The following is a 5,789-nucleotide window of genomic DNA, read 5'->3' as shown; positions in this document are numbered from 1 at the left end:
GTAAAAGATAAACTATTAAAACTTCTGAGATTTTTCTTTGACCTGGGGAGAAAGCGTTTTTCTTAACCCATTCTATCATACCATCATGGAAGCACAGGTATGGATCTTCTACAAAATATATCCCACTATTAACTGTTAAAAATTGGGAATATCAGCCAGGCGGTGGTGGCACACGCCTTTAATACCAGCACTTGGGAGGCAGAGGCAGGTGAATTTCTGAGTTCGAGGCCAGCCTGGTCTACAGAGTGAGTTCCAGAACAACCAAGACTACACAGAGAAACCGTGTCTCCAAAAATCAAAAAAAGAAAAAAAAAGTTGGGAATAACATTCTGCATGGGTTTATTTCTATTTGATCAAGGATATTGAAAGATTTGTTCTTAGGGTATGTTTTTTAAAAGGCATTTTCAACAACTAATTATAATATGTATTTTTCCTTCTGAAGTAAGGAAAGGAAATGGTTCCCTAACATATTTTAACAATAATAATAATTTGGCCTGTTAAGTGAAAGTTGAGAAACTTTGCTAACAGCCTCTCTTAGCTTGAGTTTCTCACACCTTACAGCTTTTCAGTAATAATAAAAACCAAGAGGGTGCACATTTACCTGTCACCTCACTCTTAGGGACCTTTGTGGGTAGCTAAGAAATCTACAGGAGAGATTACCTTGGGAGTTGTACTATGAGCTATATATACTTTTCTCTGACTCAGAACCTATATGTCTTTTGCTATCATGTAGGAAGCAGTAACAGGATCACTCATTAATCATTACACTGTGATGAAATCTCAACCCACTCATATTCTTGATAGCATAGTGTGCACCCACACAATTTATGTGCATATTTTCTTCTGATCATGAATTCCTTAAAAACAAGGATTGCACCTGCACTGGTGCAATCTCAGCTATTCGGGAGGCTAAGGCAGGAAGATTGTAAACTCAACAACTGTCTGGGCTGTAGAATGAGTTCAAGGCCAGCTTGTGCAGTTTAATGAGACCCTGTTTCAAATAAGAAGTAAAAAGAAGCCTGGGAATATTTCTGTGATGGTTTGAATATGCTTGGCCCAGCAAGTGGCATGATTAGAAGGTGTGGCCTTGTTGGAATAAGTGTGTCACTATAGGGGATGGGCTTTGAGACCATCTTCCTAGCCATGTGGGAGCTAGTCTGCTTGTGGCTTCCTTTGGATGAAGATAGAGAACTTTCAGTTCCCCCAGCCCCATGTCCTTCTGGATGCTGCCATGCTCCTGTTACAATGATAATGGACTGAACCTCTAAACCTGTAAGCCAATCCCAATTAAAAGTTTTCCTTTGCCTGGCATTGGTGGGACATGCCTTTAATCCCAGAACTTGGGAGGCAGAGGCAGGTGGATTTCTGATTTCAAGGCCAGCCTGGTCTACAGAGTGAGTTCCAAGACAGCCAGGGCTATACAGAGAAACACTGTCTTGGAAAAAGAAAAAAAAAAAAAAAAGGTTTCCTTTATAAGAGTTGACTTGGTTATGGTGGCTGTTCACAGCACCAAAACAGAAACTAAGACAATTGTTTAGTAGGAGAACTCTTCTTTAGCATGCATAAGGTCCTGGATTTAATTCCTACTACCACAAGACAACATAACCATCCAAACAAAACAATGTATAAGGATTATATGTAATCTCTCTGAAGTCCAAATCTCTCTAATCCATACCTGAATTGTAGTAGATATTAGCTAAATAAAAATACCCCAATGTGGAGGATTAAAATAAAGGGGATCAAGGAAAACTTACTACATAATTTTCAGATCTATTAGCTAAATTCATGTCATTTTAAAAAGATAATTATCATTCTAAATTTGAAGGCACTAGACTACTGATTGTCCATACCCATTCTTCAAATAACATGACCTTAACCTTTGCACTTCTATTGTTCTCCTTTTTTCATAGTATGCAATATATATAAATATTATATACATACATATCATAATATTTCAGGTAAAATAATTCACTAATTCTCAATATCAAAATATTCTACCACAAAGAAGATAAATATTTGCAAGAGATTTGCTTAGTAAATAACTATGATTAGATATAGCCAATGACAGAAATTAGCTGTCATTTCTTCCTTCAGTAGCCAGGAGTATTTCAAGACAAAGGAAGAAACATTTAATCAAAGTAACATTTTAATCTCACAAATCTATGTAATAAAAGAAGAGTCTCATGGAGAATAATCTGCACCATGGTTATTATTCTTTATCTTTGCAATATCATCATCAACAATAAAACTCAAAGAACTAAATCACTTATTTTTTGCAAAGGAGAAAAGAATGCTTGAGATTGAAAGCTTCTGATGAAAAGAAAGTTGTCTGTACTTTTTTCCAGTTGGAAATGTGCTTCTGGACCCCTTTTTGGTTATTTTTGAAACACGCCCTTGTCCAGTCCATGTGATGTGTGTCTTAACAAATGCCTATATATGTGCTTTTGCGATGGATCATATGTTTCTATCCCCCACCCCAAAGTGGGGCTGGAAACCCTAATACAAAAATGAGGTAATATTAGGAGTTGGTACCCTTAAGAAGTAATTAGTCTTTGACAGCCAGTTCCTCAAAAATGGAATTATTGTCTTTATGAAGAGCCCTCAGAAAATTCCCTTAACCTTTTTTTTTTCTACATGAAGCTGTGGGATACTACTCTGTATTTAAGGGAGAATTAACAGAATTTAACTATATTGATACCCTGATCTGAGACTTGCAGCCTTCAGAATGGATAAACACAGACCTGTTTTATTTATTAGCCTTGCGACTATGATATTTTGTTACAGTGATGCGAACTGACCTAGAAAGCATGTAGACGATCAAAGCATCATAAATGATAAAATCTGTGGCCCATGTAGTGGGCTCTGGGTCTTTCATTTCTGAGTTTAACCTAAGGAAAGGAACACTGTCTTCCTCACTAAGAGGAAACCAAGTCACTGGATGAAGAACCAAAGAAGGAGTGAGTGAGTTCAGCACAGAAGGCATAAAGACTAGGAGGAAGATATTTAATAAGTCTTGTCCCTACGAATCTCCTAGAGTCGTAAAGCTGTTCTCAGCAACTGAAGAGAGGGGCTCCAAAAGGCCCAGAGCTCCTGATGGGGGTATGCCTGCTACATAAAACCATTGGGTTTGAGCTTCTAACATAACTGGCTCAAGGTTAGGGGTTAGCATTCCCAAAAGGTCTTGGGGAAATCTGGGAAGGGAAACTTGCTGGAAGGCTAGGTTGGGTTTTAAAGCCACTGAAATGTAGTCATAAATATAAAGGCGATCCCATTTTATTCACAAGCTTGTGAAGCACAGGGTACATTTCGTAACAAAAATATCAAAGTACAAAAGATAAATTTCAAAGGCAAAGTTTACAGCTTGTCCTCTACAGGACAGGCTATCTGGGATGCTCTTTCATCACAGTTAGTTAAATGAGGGCTCTGGCAGCGCAATGACTCAGAGATAACAAAATAAAGTCGTAACATCAATATCCTCAAATGTTTGTAGATATATGTGAGAACATAAATATTAAATGTTGAAAAAGGAATTCAACCTGCCCTTCAGATCCAGCCAGCTGGCTTCCCTCCATCACACAGTGCCCTCTAAGATGAACGTAATAAAACAAAAGTAAAAACCAGTGTTCCCAAGGAAAGAAGTGGAAATGTGGAGGAGTTTTCTGATTTTGTTGGCATTATTTATTCATTCATTCATTCGTTTATTTATTTATTTATTTATTTATTTATTTATTTATTTATTTATTTTCTGTCTGTGCATACATATGCATTGGCACAGGTATGAACGTCAGAAAAAAAAATTGCATAAGTCAGTTCTTTTCTTCCTTCCTGTGTGTCAATTTGCCCACATAACCACCTTTCAGCCCCATTTTTACTTTATTTCACTCTATAAAGAAAAATTTAACTATGCTTATTGCTTGGCAGTAGATAACCTACTGGAAGGTGATGGGATTCTCTGAGGGGCTATGATAAATTCTGTCCAAGGAAACCTGTAGCAACTATTCAATGTTGTGATTGCTACATAACCTCTAGCAGTCTGTTTACTTCAAGGAGGACCTGGATTTATAGAGACATTAGCATTCAAGGCCCGTTTGTTAATAATGCTCCAAGGTAACTTTGTGTTTTATTTTTTCCAATATGGCAGCTATGATGATTAATTGAATCTTGATGTCAACTTGGTTGAATAGGGAATCAATTAAAAAACAAATGTTTCAGAGCAGATCTATTAGGGCATTGCAAGAAAGGATTCATTGACAGACCTTCTCCCAGAATAGGCATCACTTTCCTGAAGACCTCGGAGGAAAAGACAGTGTACTTACATACCTGCCTTTGCTTCTTGCTGATGAATCCATCTATTCCATAATAATTGTTGGTGCTGCCATCCTTCCGGGACAGGAGAAACCTGGACACATAGATAAGCGGCCTTTTGGGGATCTTCCAGTCCTTTAGCTGGGACACATACTCTTGTGAATTTAGTAACTACCAGCAAATTCAGCAACTTCTGTGCTCCTCTCATGTACAGACAGCCATGCTTGAAGTACCCAGCTCCTAATCTCATAAAGCCTCTTTTTATAATATTTATTCATTCTATTGGGTTTGTTCTTCTACAGAACCTTGACCAATAATGTGGGTATTTGGAATAATCAAAAAAAAAAAAAGCATGGCATCTCTTATTATTATTAAGTTGAAGCAAGGAGATAGCACAGCAAAGGAGATGAGGCAGTTCCACTGAGGAACTTCACAAACCTGACCTGTGACCTGACCATAAGATCCATGTTAAAGACTTAAATTACTTTCTGATACAAACAAACACACAAAAAGACCTCCTGCCTTCCTTATATCTACATCTTTCACAATTATGTTAGATGACAGCCACCCAGATTGGCTCTCTGAACCCTGCTTCACTATAACCTATTAGACAGAAATGCAATATCTTTTTAACACAACAAAATGAAAATCCCACCAAGAAGCAAAGCTTGATAGGGTAAATATTCCCCTAACATTTCTGATTAACACCTCTGATTATTTTTTTCTTAAGTTCAAAGAGCTATTAATAGAAAACAGTAGCACCGTGCAGTTAAGTGCGGCAGATGGCACATAGGAGTGAGCGGTGTGCAATTTACAGTAAACAAATTCTTTATCTTTGACGGGTCATGGGGAGAAGTAAAACGGTCTCCAACTCAATCAGGGAATATGCAAGAAAACACTGACATGCAGATTCACTAATTACAGTGAAATATGTTAAAAAGCTACAATTATCCCAATGGATGAAACCTTTTTCCATGAAGATTAGAAAAAACAACCAGGCGTCATGGGCTGACAGCAAGATACCATTTGTAAATGTGCTCCCAGATTGGTTGACACCTGTTCAGAGAAGAGATTCAAATCTTCAGGGCCCTCAACTTGGTTGCCTCTGGAGGCTGGTACACTCCTTGATGGTAAGTGTGATGGTAAGCTGATAGCTCACATTCTAACCAAATATCTGAGGGGAAAGGTAACAAACATTATCTCCTTCCTTCGGAAGGAGGGGATGATAAATCAGTAGGAAAGAACTCTAAAACTATTAGTTTGAAAATATATAATTTCTCAGCTATGAAAAATATAAAAATGAAATCTGAATTATATGAGGGAATTCATGGACCTAGAAAAACAGAGGAAATTGGACTATGAACCAGCTTGTCAGAAAGATACAAAGACATGCAGATACAATGGCAGTAGATTTGCAAGTTCAAGAACAAGCTGGGACAGAATGAATTTTGGACCAGGAGTGATCAGAATGGTAATTTCAGGAC

The sequence above is a fragment of the Mus caroli genome, chromosome 6 (assembly GCF_900094665.2).
Source record: "Mus caroli chromosome 6, CAROLI_EIJ_v1.1, whole genome shotgun sequence".
Taxonomy (NCBI): Eukaryota; Metazoa; Chordata; class Mammalia; order Rodentia; family Muridae; genus Mus; species Mus caroli.
Note: the sequence above shows the minus strand (reverse complement) of the source record.